The sequence below is a fragment of the Schistocerca gregaria genome, chromosome 7 (assembly GCF_023897955.1).
Source record: "Schistocerca gregaria isolate iqSchGreg1 chromosome 7, iqSchGreg1.2, whole genome shotgun sequence".
Lineage (NCBI taxonomy): Eukaryota > Metazoa > Arthropoda > Insecta > Orthoptera > Acrididae > Schistocerca > Schistocerca gregaria.
This window is the reverse complement of record NC_064926.1, coordinates 535140039-535160725: the sequence shown is the minus strand read 5'-3', so window position 1 is coordinate 535160725 and position 20687 is coordinate 535140039. Positions and strand designations below refer to the sequence as shown.

The window sequence follows — 20687 nt, the reverse complement described above, 5'->3', positions numbered from 1 at the left end:
AAAAGTGACTGTAACCTCTCAGAAACCTATTACGATATCTGTTTTTGTGAAGGACTGGCGTGTTTCATACGAGTAAATTAAAGGAAACTTATAACATATACTTTGGTCGATAAAAAAGTGACTGTAACTTCTCAGAAACCTATTACTGGCGTGTTTCGATTTATCAGAGCTGAGTTGTTGAAAAACGTAGATAATTGAGTTTAAATCTTTTGTTTTGTCGGAGAATACGTTGCGTTGGCCATTAATGTCAAACTGACAATTCTAACGTGACCAAATATTGTGCACTAAGTTAAGCTATCACGTTACAGAATTCCTGTATATTCCTTCTTGAACAAAAGTGTGATTTGCAATTAGTGAGTTGAATAAGAAATAAAAGACTGAGAGAAACGTCTCCGAAGAGTTGCGTTTTCAGTTGATGCTCGCAACGTAATGCTCAATTTAAATGTTGTGTGGATGCAAGAACGAGTGCTGGTTGAAACACACGGTCCAGTCACATTAACGCGATCACCGCCTACGTTCGACGTCAACCTGCAATAACCATTCACTGACGGCACGTGACAGCACTAGCAATGGAGGGTATACAGATATAGATAAAGTGTGTTTGTGGATGGCAGGGGGGAGAGGGGGGGGGGGGGGACAGTGCAGCCGCTGTCGAAACCCGGAAAGCGAGAGATTTATCTGACGTCGAAAATGACGTGATCATTGGTTTTCGGTTCAAGGGTGGAAGCATTTCCGAAACGGCTAAGTCTGTTAACTGTTGATGTGCTGCCGTGGTTAAAGTAAACCGTAAACACCAAATTGGCGCTATTCAAAACAGGCGCCGAGGCAACTCTGGTGCACCGAGGGCCACAGGTGACAGGGGTGAAGGGCGGCTGCGGAGATGTGTGGCTACGGCCGATATGCCCAGCAGGACAATGCAGCGTGTGACACAGCTCGCAGTGTACGTGCGTAGTTCGGAGGGTTCAAATGGTTCAAATGGCTCTGAGCCCTATGGGACTTAACATCTGAGGTCATCAGTCCCCTAGAACTTAGAACTACGTAAACCTAACTAACCTAAGGACATCACACACATCGATGCCCGAGGCAGGATTCGAACCTGCGACCTTAGCAGTTAAGCGGTTCCGGACTGAGGCGTTTAGAACCGCTCGGCGGCCGCGGCCGGCTTTTCGGAGGGCACCAGTATCAGTTTATCGTATTGCCCTGCGCACCAAACTCCCCATATTTAAACCGAATCGGGAGTCTGTGAGACAACCTCGATTGCGGTGTACGCGCCACGGACGCTCAGCCGATAAACCTAGCTAGCTGGCCACGCCACTGGAATCATCGTGACTGTCAGTACCTTCTAGAACCACGCTGACACCCTTTCTGCACATCTTGCAGCGGTCCACGCTGCGAAAGGTGGTTTTTCGCGCTTTTGACAGGTGGTCAGAATAACGTGATTGGAAAGTGTAGGATGTGGTCTGGCTGCGTGAGTAGGAATTGGGCGACGCGCTGCCTGCTGGCTGACGGTCCGTGTCCGCTAGGCTGGTGTGGGACGGGAGCCGCGAGCAGAGTTACTCACCCGCGCGGCGCCCCTGCGGCGTGTCCTCCAGCTGGAGCTGCTGGCTGCGCTGCCGCTTGCTGGGCGGCGACTGCCCGCCAGAGGCGGAGGCGCCACGCGCCACACCCGACTGACCTCCGGCACGAGGGCCACGGCGGCGCGGGCGCTGCCGGCGTCTCCACCAGCCTGCGACCTACCCCAGCACGCCAGGGCCTGCCTGCGTCTACTGTGGCACCCATCGTCAACATTGCCGTTAAAAAAACTGAAGGCCTAGGCGCTTGAGTGTGTACAACACGTTGCTCACATAGAAAATCTCAACATTTATGGAACTGATAGCTTTACACGCAGCTGGTCTGAATCATACTTCACAATATATGTAAATGACCAAGTAGATAGTGTCGGAAGTTCCATGCGGCTTTTCGCGGATGATGCTGTAGTATACAGAGAAGTTGTAGCATTAGAAAATTGCAGGAAGATCTGCAACGGATAGGCACTTGGTGCAGAGACTGGCAAATGACCCTTAACATAGACAAATGTAATGTATTGAGCGTACATAGAAAGAACGATCCTTTATTGTATGATTATATGATAGCAGAACAAACACTGGTAGCATTTACTTCTGTAAAATATCTGGGAGTATGCGTACGGAACGATTTGAAGTGGAATGATCATATAAAATTAATGGTTGGTAAGGTGGGTGCCAGGTTAAGATTCATTGGGAGAGCCCTTAGAAAATGTAGTCCATCAACAAAGGAGGTGGCTTACAAAACACTCGTTCGACCTCTACTTGAGTATTGCTCATAAGTGTGGGATCCGTACCAGATCCGATTGACGGAGCACATAGAGAAGATCCAAACAAGACCGGCGCCTTTCGTCACAGGGTTATTTGGTAAGCGTGACAGCGTTACTGAGATGTTTAGCAAACTCGAGTGGCAGACTCTGCAAGAGAGGCGCTCTGCATCGCGGTGTAGCTTGTTGACCAGGTTTCGAGAGGGTGCGTTTCTGGATGAGATATCTAATATATTGCTTCCCCCTACTTATACCTCCCGAGGAGATCCCGAATGTAAAATTAGTGAGATTCGAGCGCTCACGGAGGCTTTCAGACAGTCGTTCTTCCCGCGAACCATATGCGACTCGAACATGAAAGGGAGGTAATGACAGTGGCACGTAATGTGCCCTCCGCCACACCGTTTCTTTTAAAGAAAAGGAGCAAATGTATAAGACCTTTTGATGACCTCTTAAGTGTGGCCTTAGCGTTTTCTCTACCTTTGGGGAGAGCTAATTCTTCTAAATTTAAATAGTTTGGGTTCTCTGTCCTTTATAATCTTTTGGGGGTTTTATTTGAATTTTCTCTTTGGGGTTCCTTCCTTGTGCTTGGTTAAATGTTTACTTGTATAGCGGGAAGTGACTCCTGGTTAAAACTCGGAGAAGGTGTTTAATGTTACTGCTGCCTCCGGCAGTCGTCTTTTCAGTTAGGTGTTGTCATCTCTTCGAGAGACCTGGTGTCACTCCTTGTTAATTAATGCTGGTTTATGTGTACTTAATTTTGAATTGGCCATTTGGTATAGCACTAAGGCAACCTCATTGTATACCACCTTGCGCCCCGGTCTAGTACCTTAATTTTCAAAAAAATGGCTCTGAGCACTATGCGACTTAACTTCTGAGGTCATCAGTCGCCTAGAACTTAGAACTAATTAAACCTTACTAACCTAAGGACATCACACACATCCATGCCCGAGTCAGGATTCGAACCTGCGACCGTAGCACTCGCTCGGCTCCAGACTAGAACCGCACGGCCACTCAGGGCGGCTCCTTAATTTTCAGTGGCACGAGTTAGCTCCACTACCGGATTTACTGATGTGCTCCCTTCAAAATCCTGTCTTGTGTAAGTTTGCCCCCTGCGTGTCTGGGAACACAGAGATCAGCTTTAGTGTGACTTCAGTGCTAGTCAGTTAATGGAATCTTCATTTTGGCTTGGCTTCCACTGAAGAGTTTGAGTGGAGCGTAGTGTGTTTGATTTGTTATTCATTTAATTACTGTAAGTTTGTTTATTTAATGGGGAGCAAGACATTTAAAGACTGCTGGTATTAACTCCCCTAGTTGCTGGGTGTTGCTAATTCGTTCCAAATGGCCTACTACTTATTCAATGGCAAGGCTGTTGATTAGTTGGTCACTGTGAGTAAAAATTCACGCTATTTATTTGTTACCGAAATGGTTAAAGTGTCTGTGTCGTGATTCATTCACTAGCTACGTGTTTGACCTAAATTGATATAAATTTGATGCTAGCAGAAACTCTTAAGAGAACTAAGTTTTGGCACTGCTTATGTTAACATCTACTGGGAGCAGTATTTCATGTAGTTAAATTTTGTCTTAAAATGAGTGTTTCTCTGATGTAATAAAGGATTGATGAAAGAAAACAGCAAAGGGGCCTGGTCCTCCGTATTGTGTCCGGTTTGTAACACGTATCAGTAGGGTCAGATTCACTTTCCTGCTAACTCACCATGTAGTGGATGTGATGCAGAGTTTCACACAATGGTTCCGCATTAGAATAGAGAGCTTGCCGACATGTTTACTTACGGGAAGGCAAATGGCAATGGACAGCAGGCAACAAGGTTGTATAAGGAGACCTAACCCCTCCGACAACAGCCGCAGCATTCAATGTTTACAACAGTGTTTCACCGTTTGTCTGAGTCACCGTCGTTTCAGGAAGTAGAAAAACAATGAAGGACGTGTCCGAAATGTTCGGGCACGCGATTTGAAGGAAAATGTGTTTAACACTGTGGAATGCGACCGCCGTGTCAGTGCCAGGCAGTTGGACCACCAGTACACGGTAAGCCAGAGGACTGTGTGGAACGTTCTCCATGACGACTGTTCCTACCCTCATCACTTAGAGTGTCTGCAGGGCTTACTAGTGACACGCTTTCCACATCGGGAGCAGTTTTCTCACTGGGTGCAATCTGTGCAAAATAATAGGTAAAAACTCGTTTAAGGCAGAAAAAAATGACTAAAACGAAAATATGAACATACAAAGTCCAGTAACGATCGAGAAAAGGAAATGGAATGACCCAGCTTTCAGAGTAAGTGATTTTTCGCTAAGTAGCGGACGTCAAACATAAAATAGCATATAATAACATAGAAAGCTCCCGTCACACACTCCCGTGCTACGTATGAAAGATGGAAGCTAAAAGTAAGAAATTCCTAATAAAAGACTATCAAGTAGGTAAAACATTAATACATTCCACGCACCATGAATAACAGTATCTGGTTGCTAACGGATCCCCATACACCGAAAAAGTGATCAAAACCCAACCACATATATTCGTCTATGGAATTACATACCATTAAGCAGTTCACTTTCCCTCATTTATCTAAAAATGATGAAGAACATACTGGTAAAAAGTCAGTTATTCAGTCATAAATCGTGGTCCATCCCCCAAAAACAACAGTATAAAACTATTTTAAGGCCTAGCACGAAACTGACATGGACCGAAACAAGGCTGAAAATCGCGTGGCACCTAAACAGCTCGATCGGCAGACAGCAACGCATTGCGAAACCAGATAGCAAGAGGCTGCATTTAGTCTAAGGCGCGCAGTGGATGTGTTCTAACAGGCGACGTGTTAAAATGCAACTGCGGAGACGCCATATACCGACATGGAGAGAAGAATCCTGTGGAGCGCGTATGCAAATCCGTCGATAACTAGACATACAGAACGACGACTGGGTTGGTGGCAAAGCTGGATTATCCCTTACAATGAGTTAAAACCGACGTAAACTCACACAAAAACTGTTATTAGCGGCAGTGGTTTCCATGGAAAAGCAGCTCGTTAATGGTTATAAAATGGTTCAGCACTGGGAAAAAAAATGAGCGTATGGCATCGTTGACCGGTAGGCCCCTATTCGGGGAAGTTCGGTCGCCCAAGTGCAAGTCTTATTTCGTTCGACGCCACATTGGGCATCTTGCGCGCCGGTGATCAGAATGTAATGGTGACGAGGACAATAGAACACGCACTCCACGAGCGGAGAAAATCTCCAACCCAGCCGGGAATCGAACCCGGGCCCGTTTGCATGAGAGGCGAGCACGTTACCGCCCAGCTAAGCACAGTATACATTAAAATTTCTAAACTATAACAAACAACAGTCGTGGCCATAAATAAAGGCACTACAGCAGAAGCGGTCTCATCTCCAAAATTATGAAGTGATTACCTGGCACTGAAAGCAGAAAAGTGGTCTCTGATTTGAATAATTTAATCTTATTACTAGCGAACTTCACTTTCCCAAATCGCTATGAAGATATATATAGACAACTAGTTTCGGCAGGTTAAGCTGCCATCCACAGATCTGAAAAAGTAATCCGTATCACCTGTAGAACACTTTCAAACTGTATGCCCGTTGTAGGTGACTGGTACTGACACTTCCTACCGTTTTATATAAATAAACTGTAGCGTAAACTGTATGCCTGTTGTAGCTGACTCGTACTGATGTGCTACCTCCTAATGTAGAGAAACTTGTCGCTTTTGTTTACAACTACTACAATTTTAGTTGCAGGTTATTGCCATCATTTTAGGTGTTGTACAAACACGGCAAATATTTATTTGTTATTTTTCTAAGTTATTGCGTCAAAGACTGCTGCCACCCGGTTGTACCTCTAAACACGATTCAAACCGTTTGACTCCTGCCCAGCAGTGTGTCGTCCGCTGCCAGCATTAACACAGCTGGCAATATCTCATGAGCTAAATGTATCTGGTCATAAACTTTTGTGCGTGTTTGATACAATCATAGTTTTACTGCATATTGAATAACGCTATATTGGAGCGTCTCCTCCAACGAGGTGTGTCTTCAGAAAGTGTAACTCACCGTGCACTAATTATCCAGAATACATTCCTCCAGTATTTTAGAATGGAGCACTTAGTGACTTCCAACAACGTTTGTACATAATTTCAAACATTTACGAAACTTTTTCTCGCTCACACCTCACAAAATGGTGAACCGAAAAAAAAAAATTATGGCCTACTACGTTTCTGCTCTCCGTGCAGTAAAACTTCACCATGAGGCATGGCGTTGTAATTTATTTCTTCTTTAAATCCAACTCGGCTAACGGCCTTGCCGCAGTGCTAAAACCGGTTCCCGTTAGTTTGCCGACGTTTAGCGCTGTCGAGCTTAGCTAACACTCGGATTGGTCACCGTCCGGGGCAGCCGAGTGCTGTAAGTGGGGGCTACACAGCCCTTGTGAGGCAAACTGAAGAGCTACTTCACTGAGGAGTATCGGCACTGCTCACGAAAACTGAAAACGGCCGCGAGAGCAGTGTGCTGACCACATGCCCCTCCGTATGTGTATCAGGTGACGCCTAAGGGCTCAGGATGACACGGCGGTCGGTCGGTGGCATTGCGCCTTCAAGGTCTGTTCAGACAGGGTTTTTTTTACCACCAATTTTATTCGCAATACGTTTTGCAGACAGTTTCCGCATATACCACTGATTGTACCCCAAAAATTATACTATTGTACGATACATAGTCTAGATATGACGTCATAAACTTTTAAATGCGTGGAAAACTAGCTTTTGCTTAAAATTGCTCTCAAATTTCCCAGGGCATAGTCATCGAGTGTTTGATAATGCGAGCACATAACGACTTCCATCAAGCTTTAAAGATGAGTTCAGACCTTTTCTGAGCTTCTTCTCGCTTACGTCCTTAACGTCGAATATTCGATAGATTAAGTCATTTGTAAGTAATCAGACGTTTGAACCAATTTTATACATGGGAGTTGGATGCGTTAAGGGGAGAAGAAAGGCAGTTTTTATTCCTATTCTGCCAGTGCTATTTCACCCTTTAAATAGATAAAATTTTCAAAAGAAATGTCAGTTTTAAAACAGACATACTCTTACTGACTGTATATAACATATATGCCTGCATTTACAAGTAAAATACAAAATACCTCTTATGGATTTGAATAATTTTTTTTATTCATACACTAATCAAAATTTCATTTTTTTAATACATTAATTATTATGAAACAGTTTCAGTTGGGTTGGTGGTTCTCAATTTACCGGTAATAACTTATTACCCTCCTCAGTACAAATTGACCAACTTTCATGTTTCTAACTCTGTTGGTATAGAATATAATGTACCTGAAAGTTAAAAAATGCAGTTTTGAGGGAAATAAATTTAAATTAAGTATCGCAGTTTTAGTATAGATATCACTAATATTTCCTGTATCATACTGAGCATCATGTGAATTATACTCGGCTTCTTTTCTTCTCTTAATCCCTCTTCTTTTCTGTCTAGCTTCTTTTGTGCATTTTAAATAAGCAATTTCTCTTTATCTATTTGCAGCAACAATTTTGTAGTATTTCCACTAGATTTTATGCCCAATACTTCCAGAACACACAGTTTTCTTGTTACACCACCACTGAAGCCCAGTATAGCGTTATAAACACCAAATTTCAGGGTTGTAAGCTGAACAAATGCAGTTTTCGGCACCGGGTCCAAATGACAAAATTCACACATTCATTAAAATTTTGCATTCCCCACGAAGACATCTCTTCAACAAAGTATTTTTACAAAGATCTCTAGATATAGGTTTAATTTGATTCAGTACTGCTGCAGGTAAAGAATGTTTGTGGTCGTACATTGCACTTCTTCTTTACTTGCACCAAGTATCAGGATCATTCGGGAAAGACAGCACTGATGACTGTCATTTATGGAAAGCTTATGGGAAATGATAGCCCATTCAGCTTTTTTCATGTTTTCTGAATTCCCACCATTTCTTCTTATGGCCAAGCCATAATAATTCTGTAGTCAATCTGTTTCAACATTTATCAGGCGACCTTTACCACGCTCGAAACTATCACAAACGCGATCAGAACGACCACTATCGATATTAAATACACGGTAGGAAACTTTGACACGATAAAACAACAGAGGCAGACAACAACGCACAAGGAAGAAAAGAAACCTGCGCATTGTCTCTGCATGGTGCAAAAAAAGAAGGTGTGGCATTTAAATGGCAGATCGTAGAGAGCGTCAGGAAAACCATCATAACTCATGAAAAAATTCTCTTATTTATATGAAACAAAAGCTGTTTTACGCACGAAATAGTGGGCATTTCAAACAAGCAGAAATCTAAAAATCGATTTTTTTAGCCCGTTTGCCTTCCGTTTCCCCGCAGTGAAAAGTGTGGGAGAGGGTGAGGTGGAGTGGGGGGGAGGGGTGGGGGGGTTGGATTTACTGGTGAAAATAGGATGGTTGATATGGTACTGCGAGATCAATTTGACAAACATCCAAGACACCTGGGTCAGGGGATGGTTTGAAGTCGTATGGTTCCATACAAAATGTGAAGCCGTTGTGACCGGCCCATGTGGCCGAGCGGTTCTAGGAACTTCAGTCTGGAACCGAGCGACCGCTACGGTCACAGGTTCGAATCCTGCCTCGGGCATGGATGTGTGTGATGTTCTTAGGTTAGTTAGGTTTAAGTAGTTCTAAGTTCTAGGGGGCTGACGACCTCAGATGTTAAGTCCCATAGTGCTCAGAGCCATTCGAACCATTTTAAGCCGTTGTTATTGTTGTTGTGGTTGTGGTCTTTATTCTAAGACTTTTTTGATGTAGGTATCCTGGCTGTGCAAGTTTTTTATCCCTGCACAGCTACTGCAGACCTGCATTCATTCGCACCTGCTTGCTCATTCAGACTTTGTTCTCCCTCTACAACTTTTACGCTCCATTACCAAACTTTCCTTAATGCTTCAGTGTGTGTCCTCTCAGTCGATACCTACATTTACGAAATGTGTTCAAAAAGTAAGGTGACGTTATAGTTTTATGAAAAAATATATGTTTATTCATCAATATTCATGTTTTCCCCTTCAAAGTAATCCCCCTCAGATATAATGGACTTCTGCCAACGGCTCTTCCAATCGTCGAAGCAGTTCTCGAAAGCACTTTTAGGTACAGCCTAGAGTACTTCCAGCGATACAGTTTTTCTTTCTTCAATCGTTCAAAATATTCACCCTTTCAGAGGTCTCTTCAGTTTTGGGAACAGTAAAAAGTAGCACGGGGCCAAATCCGGTGAATATGGTGGCTGAGGTATGGTTGTCGTGTTGTTTTTGGCCAAAAAATCTCTGAAAAGCAACGATGAATGAGCAGGTCCATTGTCGTGATGCAACAGCCATGAACTGTTTTTCGACAATTCCGGACTTTTTTGCGTTTTCCTTCTCGCAGACGGCGCATCTCAAATCGCTTGATACGGGCAAGTCTTCAGGTCCAGATTGTATACCGATTAGGTTCCTTTCAGATTACGCTGATACTACAGCTCCCTACTTAGCACTCATATACAACCGCTTGCTCACCGATAGGTCTGTACCTACAGATTGGAAATTTGCGCAGGTCGCACCAGTGTTCAAGAAGGGTAGTAGGAGTAATCCATTTAACTACAGACCTATATCATTGACGTTGGTTTGCAGTAGGGTTTTGGAGCATATACTGTATTCAAACATTATGAATCACCTCGAAGGGAACGATCTATTGACACGTAATCAGCATGGCTTCAGAAAACATCGCTCTTGTGCAACGCAGCTAGCTCTTTATTCGCACGAAGTAATGGCCGCTATCGACAGGGGATCTCAAGTTGATTCCGTATATCTAGATTTCCGGAAAGCTTCTGACACCGTTCCTCACAAGCGACTTCTAATCAAGCTGCGGAGCTATGGGGCATCGTCTCAGTTGTGCGACTGGATTCGTGATTTCCTGTCAGGAAGGTCGCAGTTCGTAGTAATAGACGGCAAATCATCGAGTAAAACTGAAGTGATATCAGGTGTTCCCCAGGGAAAAAATGACCTGGGTGACAATCTGAGCAGTTCTCTTAGACTGTTCGCAGATGATGCTGTAATTTACCGTCTAGTAAGGTCATCCGAAGACCAGTATCAGTTGCAAAGCGATTTAGAAAAGATTGCTGTATGGTGTGTCAGGTGGCAGTTGACGCTAAATAACGAAAAGTGTGAGATGATCCACATGAGTTCCAAAAGAAATCCGTTGGAATTCGATTACTCGATAAATAGTACAATTCTCAAGGCTCTCAATTCAACTAAGTACCTGGATGTTAAAATTACGAACAACTTCAGTTGGAAGGACCACATAGATAATATCGTCGGGAAGGCGAGCCAAAGGTTTCGTTTCATTGGCAGGACACTTAGAAGATGCAACAAGTCCACTAAAGAGACAGCTTACACTACACTCGTTCGTCCTCTGTTAGAATATTGCTGCGCGGTGTGGGATCCTTACCAGGTGGGATTGACGGATGACATCGAAAGGGTGCAAAAAAGGGCAGCTTGTTTTGTATTATCGCGTTATAGGGGAGAGAGTGTGGCAGATATGATACACGAGTTGGGATGGAAGTCATTACAGCATAGACGTTTTTCGTCGCGGCGAGACCTTTTTACGAAATTTCAGTCACCAACTTTCTCTTCCGAATGCGAAAATATTTTGTTGAGCCCAACCTACATAGGTAGGAATGATCATCAAAATAAAACAAGAGAAATCAGAGCTCGAACAGAAAGGTTTAGGTGTTCGTTTTTCCCGCTCCCTGTTCGGGAGTGGAATAATAGAGAGATAGTATGATTGTGGTTCGATGAACCCTCTGCCAAGCACTTAAATGTGAATTGCAGAGTAGTCATGTAGATGTAGATGTAGATGTAATACCCATTACTGGCTGTACGACCTTGAGATAAAAATTCATGATGAACTGCGCCACGGTAATTGAAAAAACCATTGAGCAAATTTTTGACATTTGACTTGGCGTGCTTTTCCAGGTCTTAGCTCTCCGGGATTCTTCCATTGGGACGATTGGGCTTTGGTTTTGACGTCATAACCGTAAACTCATGTTTCGTCACCAGTTAAGACCGTTTTGAGCAAATCAGGATCATCACTGACGTCATTCAAGAGCTACTGAGCGATGCTCATGCGACGATTCTTCTGATCAAAATTGAGAAGTTTTGGAACAAATTTCGCTGACACACGTCTCATGCCCAAAAAATAATAAAAAATTGCATGACATGAGCCGACCGATATGCCAACATCCTCAGCAACTGCCAGCCGGAATGGCCGTGCGGTTCTAGGCGCTGCAATCTGGAGCCGAGCGACCACTACGGTCGCAGGTTCGAATCCTGCCTCGGGCATGGATGTGTGCGATGTCCTTAGGTTAGTTAGGTTTAATTAGTTCTACGTTCTAGGCGACTGATGAACTCTGAAGTTAAGTCGCATAGTGCTCAGAGCCATTTTCAGCTTCAGCAACTCCTAGTGCGGTAAATCTATGATTTTCCAAAACAATTTTCTTCACAGCTTCGACGTTATCATCTGTTGTTGATGTGGTGGGGCGTACAGAGCGAGATTCCAGTTGTGTTACAAATTTCTTTTTCTCCCATTTCGATTCATTACCTCTTTATTAGCTATTCGATTTAGCCATCTAATCGTCGACATGCTTCTGCAGCACCACATTTAAAAAGCTTCAGTTCTGTTCTTCTCTGAATTGTCTGTCGTTCACATTTCAATTCTGTGCAAGGCTACTACACTGCACATAAATACTTTGAGAAAAGAGTTCCTAGCAATTAAATTTCTGAATTTCTGTTCGATGCCAATAAATTTCACTTTTTTCAGAAAAACTTTTCTAGTTATTGGCAGTCTGCATTTTACATAATCTCTGAAGAAGATGAATTTGGGAATGGAGGCTTTTTTTTTCAACAGTGAACGTAGACCATGTACACGTGTGAAATGCCAGTCACTAACTGTAAAATCAAAGACTTGGCCCAAGTGAGTCCAATCTTATTTTTAAGGAAATATTCAGTGTAAACGTATTAATAAAGGACGTTACCTAGAAATTAGTTGAACATACGGCAAGGAACACACAGCTGAACCTCGAAGTAATCTGCACTAAACACTGACAGCTTTGGCAAAGTTATCTGACGGGGGATAATGTCGGGGTTAATCAGTTTCCTAACATATTAATGTAGAGTACGTAGCCGCAGGTGGACAGCAGTGATGGTGTATTCGTACCGGAAAGAGAAATGAAATAAAACGTGCAACTTGCTTCTCTGACTGGTCACGAGTGAGCCTGCATGAATTCACTGTAGTGTTGGGAAAAACGGCTAGCTCGGATCCGTTCTGACCGGCTGATGCCGCCGGATATTCGTACCACAACTGTTGTATGTTGGTGAGTAGGCTGCGGATGCCACCGAAAATCGTCTGTCAATTCAGGCTGCCTCACGAGCACGGAGAAGTGTAAGCGCATCTGTTGCCAAGTTAAGAGCGTCTGTACCCTTCGCCTCTCTGCTGCTAAGTCTCTCTGCCGTGAACCGTGTACTCAGAGAATCCGCAAGCAAGCGTGTCCGCCAGCTGCGTCTCCTGTGTCTCCTCCGCACTGAGTTCATGCCTAAAAAATCATCCGCGAGTGAGCTAAAAGCTCGTCCAGCTCTATCCAGTCGGGTAACTGTTAGGTTGTTACTTTTCTCTCACCAAAATCTGCGTAAAAGTCACCCTGCAATCGACTAGCTTTTCGCATGCCATGTTTCAAGAATTCTGCACTCGTGAGACTGAGGCAATGTCTCGTTTCTTTATTCCACAAATTCACTGGATAAGGTACACTGCTCTCCGCAGAAAGCGTTTTGACGGAAGGGCTTAGCTGAAAAACACCTATTTTTTTGTAAACGGTGAAGGTGGAGTGGGGGGAAAGGAAACGAGCTATGGACGTCAGTTGCAACGGGACTTAACGCAGAATCAGCGGCGATGAGTGCAAATGCGTGGCGCAGCTGGATTCATTCCCCGGATCTCCTGCTTGCTAGGCAGTTGCGTTAATCACTGTCCTACTCACACGGCATCCACATTTTTACCGTGCTCATCGCAGTTACACGGACCACCTCAGCACGGCTCTCGGCCGACGCACACGTGCACCAACCGCCATCTCTCCACTGGCGCCGTTCATGTCCTCCCTGCTCGCTACTTAGAGATATCGGCAAGTCGCACGTAATTGTGCGTCCGCACTGAAGGTCGTCCATTCATTGCCCATCGAGGTGAATCAATTACATGAATACGTCCGAAAGAACAGACACCACGCATTCATATAATCTATTTATTTACTGGGGCGAATTTCGACGGGTCACCGTTTTTAGCATACGGCTGCGTTTGGAAGGGGTCAACGCCTCCTAAAACCGAGCAGCGATTTTTTCTAAATCCACCCATTCTACTGCAGCACAACTCAGAAGGGCCTCTAGGCTCGCGTCCCCACTCTGTCTAAATGCTGAATTCCCAAGACTTCTGCCGACGCAGCTGAAAAATCTACCATCACATGCACAGAATATAAAGGTTATTACACTCGTAGCTTGAACTAACAATAAGTTGATCGGTATAAGGATGATTTAAATGGATGATTAATTGAATCTGCCTATTACAGGAATGCGACTTGTCAAGTTGGGAATGGCTTGACGCTTCTCAAACTATGATTAAATGTTTTCATGACGTACATATGCGTGTCCCGACCCTCAACATTATGCATGCACTGCTCGATGGCGACATTGCGCATTCCGCCAAGTTTTGCATTGTAGCAATTGGCGCGCGGGAGGGGGGAGGGAGGGGGAAAGGGAGAGGCTCACATCAATTTACACTTCACCGAACTACAAATTATAATTTTCTTTCTTCGTCAGTTTAATGCTATTTAATAATTTTAGAAAGTCCACATTTCATTTTAGTGTCAACTTGATTCCTTGAAAATGCATGTATTTTGTAGAAGAAAAGAGATTCCTTTTTAATATTTTCAGTTTCGTATTTTTTCTTAAAGTTCTGATAATATAGTTACAAATTACACAGTTGTTTAGAATAGTATAAAACACTTTTTGCTTTGAATATTTTTTGTTGATGCTGTATACGTAATCGTTTATAAGTTAACTAAGCAAAGCATCTGCAGGTAGCGGCTACTCAACTAAGATTCCACATACGGCAAAATAATAGAAACACAGACCTATCTACACCATTAAGTTGCCGGATATCTATAGATTGCTGACTTACTTACTCACCATCACCCATCACGAAACTACAGACGTGCGAGTGCAGCTGCAAGTAACAGGTATCTAATTTAAATTTAACTGTAAGGAACTCTTTTCAGACAATATTTGTTTGAATTTATCCTCATCTGGAACTGAAACGCTGACGAGAAACCATACAGATGACGTAAAATATCATGAGGTGACGGCAAGTGATAATAAAAGACAAAATTATGACCAAAATAATTCAACAAAATTTAAGATGAAAGACCGACATTTGATGGCTGGACAATATCAAACGTTTGTCGGATGAAGAGTCAAAAGGAGGTTCTCAGTATTCGAAAATAAACAGGATAACTTTGACCATTATATAATCACGACTACTATTATAATATCAGCAACAGTCTTCACGGAAAAGAGGCGAGGAGTGTCGAGTCAGCGGCAGTCTGAGACTAAACTAGCGTAGGAATTCCCAAATGAGGCACTTGGCAGTTGCTGCTTCGTGTAAAATATCCGAGTGATGTCTTGTCCCCAGCTAATATCACGTATATTATTGACAAATATTTGGTCTCTGTAGGCGTAATGTTACTGCTTCTTTAACATAAAATAATTTAATTACTAGCCTTAGCCTCCACTCACCTATTATATTGCAGTCCGAGGCGTTTGAAATTGTCTTTTGTCAAGAAATAACAGTCGTTATTCACGTGTTTGCATGCTGCACTGATACCGTCTCAAAACTTACCCTTTTTTGGTGGGTGGCCAGGTTCAAACACAAGTACAAGAAGTCTCTGCTGATGTCAAGGATGACTTGTACTGTAATATCTTTTACCCACAGGTAAGTTTCATCTTCTGTAAGAACGTAATTCATTACCTAATGAGGCCACGGGCAGCCTAAGGAATTTTGTAAATGTCTTAGTGTCTGGAAAAGTTAACTTACCCATCCAAACTTCTGTTGTTTATGTCACTGTTGAAAATTTTTTCTTCTCAAATTAAAAATACTAGCGTAAGTCAATTCTCATCCGCAATGTGGTTATAAAATTTTATTGTAATCAAATAGGAAACTTCCAAGACCATCAATTTTCGACATAGTATCCTTGCGTTTCAACGCACTTGGTCCATCGTTGTACGAGCTACCTGATGCCCACGTAAAAGAAGGTTCTCGATTGAGGTTCGAGCCAGGAATGCACTGCTTTCACTGCTTCGTCATAGGGAAATCGACGGCCCTTTAATCCCTGTTAGAGTGGACCAAACAAGTGATAGTCAGAAGGGGCATGATGGGGACTATATGAAGGATGATCCAGCGCTTCAAATTTGGGTTTCAGCAGTGAGGGCTGCAGTATGAGGACGGGCATTGTCGTGCAACAACACAACACATTTTGACAGCAATCCTCGGCGTTTGCTTCGAATTGCAGGCTTTAGCCTGGTAGTAAGCATCTCACTGTAACGTACACTGTTTATTGTTGTACCCCTGTCCCTTAATGTTCCAGAACTGGACCTTGTGCGTCCCAAAAAGCAGTAAGCATCAGTTTTCCAGCGGACGGTTGGGTCTTGAACTTTTTCTTGCATGGCGAATTTGGATGTTTCCATTCCATACTCTGCCGTTTACTCTCGGGCTCGTAATGATGGATCAATGTTTCGTCACCAGTAATGATCCTGTCTAAGAAGTTCCCTTCGTTACCATAGCGATCCAAATGTTTTTTGAGGTGTCCAAGCGCGTTTGTTTATGCGACTAAGTGAGTTGTTTTGGGATTCATCTTGCACAAACTTTGTGAAACCCAAGTCTATCACAATAGTAGGCAGAACCGTGACTACTTTGTAGACGATGTGCCACTTCGTCAATAGTTAATCGTCTGTCTAAGAGAATCACTTCACGTAAACACTTAATGGTTTCTTCATTTTTGGCGGTAAACGGTCGTCCGGTTCCTTCATCGTGCGTATTTGTGTGACCATTTCGGAATTTTTCAATCCATTCGTAGACGCTCCGTTGTGGCAAAACATTGTTCCCCTACTGTACCGAAAGTCTTCGATGAATTACGGCCCTTGTTACGCCTTCCGACCACAAAAAACGGATTACTGAATCTTGCTCTTCTTTGATGCAAATAGAGAGCGGAACAGCCATGATTAACAGCACGGCAGCGATAACGAAACTAACATAGTAGCTTGAAAATTGCAAAGATATAACAACAAATAAACAAAGCATGCGTCATCAAAGTAAAACGACGGTAATACCAAAATAAACAAAAATATAACTAAATTACGGATAATAATTTACTTACCCCTGTGTTGTGGATGAGTAAAATGATTACCTTAGCGTGATTTCAATAACACTAAATCAGATTGATGTTATTCATTCGACTCCTTGTGACATTTCCATGCGCCAAAGGATTGGTTTCTCTCTACGGCAAGTCACGAGAATTTTTTATTTGGTTAGGGCTTTATGATGGGACGGGGTCACAGAAGGAATATTTCAAGTCAGACTGGCGCCAGGAGTGACAAAAGGCGGTCGCTACTCATACCCTCAATCTGCAAAGTGCTGGGTGTTTGTCACCCTTTTAGTTTCAAGTGGGCAGTCCTACGAACCAGATTTGTGGACACGTTGAGTTTCTGTGTCACCATGTTGCACAAAATAAAAAAAATAAAAAATTATTCCGTAGTTTACTTCCTCATACATTTTATCGATGTCCGCTATAACTTTCCCACTTTTCTCCAGTACCAAAATTCAAAATTTTCCAAATATTTTCCTACCGTTATCTTCAAGTATAAACTTCTAATTTATAAAGTACAATACTGCACTGATCCGTGATTGAATGAGGCCCAACCGGCCGGCCTCTTTCCTCATCTCAGTTAGTGCAGTCATTGCTACAGCACTCCTCAACTCCCAAGAAGCTATATGCATTTTTCGTACATTAACTCTGCAAATATTTGTATTGGTCAAAATTTCCTGTTGATCACTAAAATCTTCCCTAGTCTCACTCTAAAACCTTGTAACGCCGGAAATGCGAATCATCCTATTTCTATCTATTGTGCTACAATTTTTTTCCTTATTTCGTTACCTGAAGATATGACATTTCAGTGTCTTTATATATTGTAATTGTTTTACTATATATATATATATATATATATATATATATATATATATATATATATATATATATATATACGCATTTATGTCGGTGTATAATTGGTTTGTTTTGTAAATATTATTTGTATTTTTATGCTGGGTCTGGCCTAGGGCAAACTGTGCTATCCAAAGATTCCATCGACAGGTCGTGTGGAGAACCAAAGTGTTTAGGATCTTTGGTAGTGTGAACCCTGCCGCGTGAAGCGCGGGAAGAGCAGAGACTGGCTGGAGTAGGGCGGTGGAGCAGGTGTGTTACGTGACGCTCCCGCGAGTTGCCGCGTTTGGCAGCATATAATTGCGCTCGACTTGCTATGTTTGTTTCTGACACGGTGTCGCGGACGGGAAGGATTAGCTGGCGCACATCAAGAGCCCGTTTCGCCTGGTCACTGTGTCGAGAAGAAGGCGCGCCAGCATCCAGCTTCTGCAACAGCAACGACCGACTATGAGTGACTGTAGCCACCTCCTCAATCGACGACTTCAAACCTTCAATCAACCAACAAGGAAGACTAGAAATACGTAAAGTTTTAGAACTGTATGGCAGACCACAGCTTTTCAAACTTAAATTTTTCTCACTAAATTACAGCAATGTAGCATGAACCTTTTTTGCTCATTGTCCCAATTGCATTACCAAGCAGGGTCCCTTCCCATTTCCGGAATGAACCTGAGTGTCGTTGAAATTCAGACGCCAGCATTAAAGTAATATCATTCCATTTCACTGCTTTAATTTCAAAGTTCAGTTAAAGTATTCATAGCTGGCTACAATATTTAGACTACACAAGCACAAATTAAGAGTGCAAGTTTTGTTATCATATTTTACCTTGCCTGTGACTGCAGCTCAGCTTGGTATGTACTAAATTTTACTTTGTTAATCAGAATCATTTAATTCAAGTTCAAAGTTAAATCTCTCATTTCTAAATTTGCGTAGATTCAAGCAGCTTTTGAAATGATTGTTGAGGTAGCCCAAGACTAACCTAATTTTATTGAATTTTGTAGTGCTTCAGAAACAAAGTTAACTATTAATTTGAGTCACTAAATTAACTTCCAATTTTTCGGTTATATTCATTTTTTTGCTAAATTAAGTCAGAGTGTAGCGAAATTTATTACTTCTGACAAACATTCAGTTGTCACACAAAACGTGGCTAATTATATGTGCATTCATCCTTCATTTTCAGTTATTCTAGTAGTTGTTCATAGGACTGGCGACCATAATTTTTCCCAAATCTCAAATATCTAATTAATGCCAATTAATTGTTAACGTAACGACCACACATTTACTTTCTTTATTAATTTTACCGTTTTCTCAAAATTAATTTCCACCAATTTCATTTGCATTTTTCCTTTCATTTAGATGTAACCCTTTCCTCCCTCTTAACCGACAAATTAACTTCGGTGACTATTACTTTTCCCAAATTTCCATTACGTGAACGCGGTTTAATTTTTCACTGTCATTAAGGTTGATAAGTGATGGGGAGGTTACAGCCTCTTATGCACCTTTGACCAGTAGTCAGAAACCGAGATGTCATCAGCCAGTAGACATTAAGGAAACTACGGGCTGTGAAGCCCTTGGCTGTCACGAGTAGCCGTTGGTCGTATAAAAACGCAGGAACGAACAGCCCTGGTAACCAGAGAGTGGCGCAACCAGCGACATGGTATCAAACAAACCACTTGCGCGCACTCAGTTTATCAATCAGGTTGCAACCAATGTGCCTGTGAGTAGTTTCTGAAATGATGTTGTATACAAAGCCAATAGCCTTCCCGCAATTCTCACAGTGGCTCTCATCAGATCACCAAAATTAAGCGCTTGTGTAGGCGACCGTCCGATCTGTCGAGCGCTGTTGACGAGCGGGATGTACTCAGCCCTTGTGAGGCTAGTTGAAGAGCTACTTGACTAGGAAGTATCGTCTCTGGTCACGAAAACTAACAATTGACGGGAGAGTGCTCTGCTGACCACATACCCCTCCATGTCCACATCCAGTGACGTCTGTAGGCTAAGGATGACTCGGCAGTCGGACGGTACTGTTGGGCCTTCTAGGACTTTTTGGGAAGAGTTTAGTTTTTTTTAGGTGTTGAATACAGAGCTACGTATCACCAAAACTGAAGGTCCTTGGACGATATGGAACGTCTGTTCCACAGAATATTTGTATCTGAAGATGAAAGGAAATACACTACTGGCCATTAAAATTGCTACACCACGATGATGACGTGCTAGAGACGCGAAATTTAACCGTCAGGAAGAAGATGCTGTGATATGCAAATGATTAGCTTTTCAGAGCATTAACACAAGGTTGGCGCCGGTGGCGACATCTAAAACGTGCTGACATGAGGAAAGTGTCCAACCGATTTCTCATACACAAACAGCAGTTGACCGGTGTTGCCTGGTGAAACATTATTGTAATGTCTCGTGTAAGGAGCAGAAATGCGTACCATTACGTTTCCGACTTTTAAAAAAGGTCGGATTGTAGCCTGTCGCGATTGCGGTTTATCGTATCGAGACATTGCTGCTCGCTTTGGTCGAGATCCAATGACTGTTAGCAGAATATGGAATCGGTGGGTTCAGGAGGGCAATACGGAACGCCGTCCTGGATCCCAACGGCCTCGTATCACTAGCGGCCGAGATGACAGGCATCTTATCCGCACGGTTGGAACGGATCGTGCAGCCACGTCTCGATCCCTAAGTCAACAGATGGGGACGTTTGCAAGATAACAACCATCTGCACGAATAGTTTGACGACGTTTGTAGCAGCATGGACTGTCAGCTCGGAGACCATGGCTGCGGTTACCCTTGCAGCTGAATAGCAGACAGGAGTGCCTGCGATGGTGTACTCGACGACGAACTTGGGTGCACGAATGGCAAAACGTCACTTTTTCGGATGAATCCAGCTTCTGTTTACAGCATCATGACGGTCGCATCCGTGTTTGGCGACATCGCAGTGAACGGACGTTGGAAGCGTGTATTCGTTATCGCCATACTGGCGTATGAGCCGGCGTGTTGCTATGGGGTGCCATTGGTTA

General features: G+C 43.1%; 1 protein-coding gene across 1 annotated transcript in view; it reads right to left on the bottom strand.

The window, feature by feature from the left end:
• Positions 1 to 1625, bottom strand: part of LOC126281555 (insulin-like growth factor II) — a 91845-nt gene extending 90220 nt beyond the window's left edge. Inside the window, exon 1 of the mRNA XM_049980625.1 lies at positions 1562 to 1625. The gene's annotated coding sequence lies outside the window, so the exon portion shown is untranslated. The remainder of the gene's footprint in view (positions 1 to 1561) is intronic.
• Positions 1626 to 20687: the final 19062 nt, after the last annotated feature.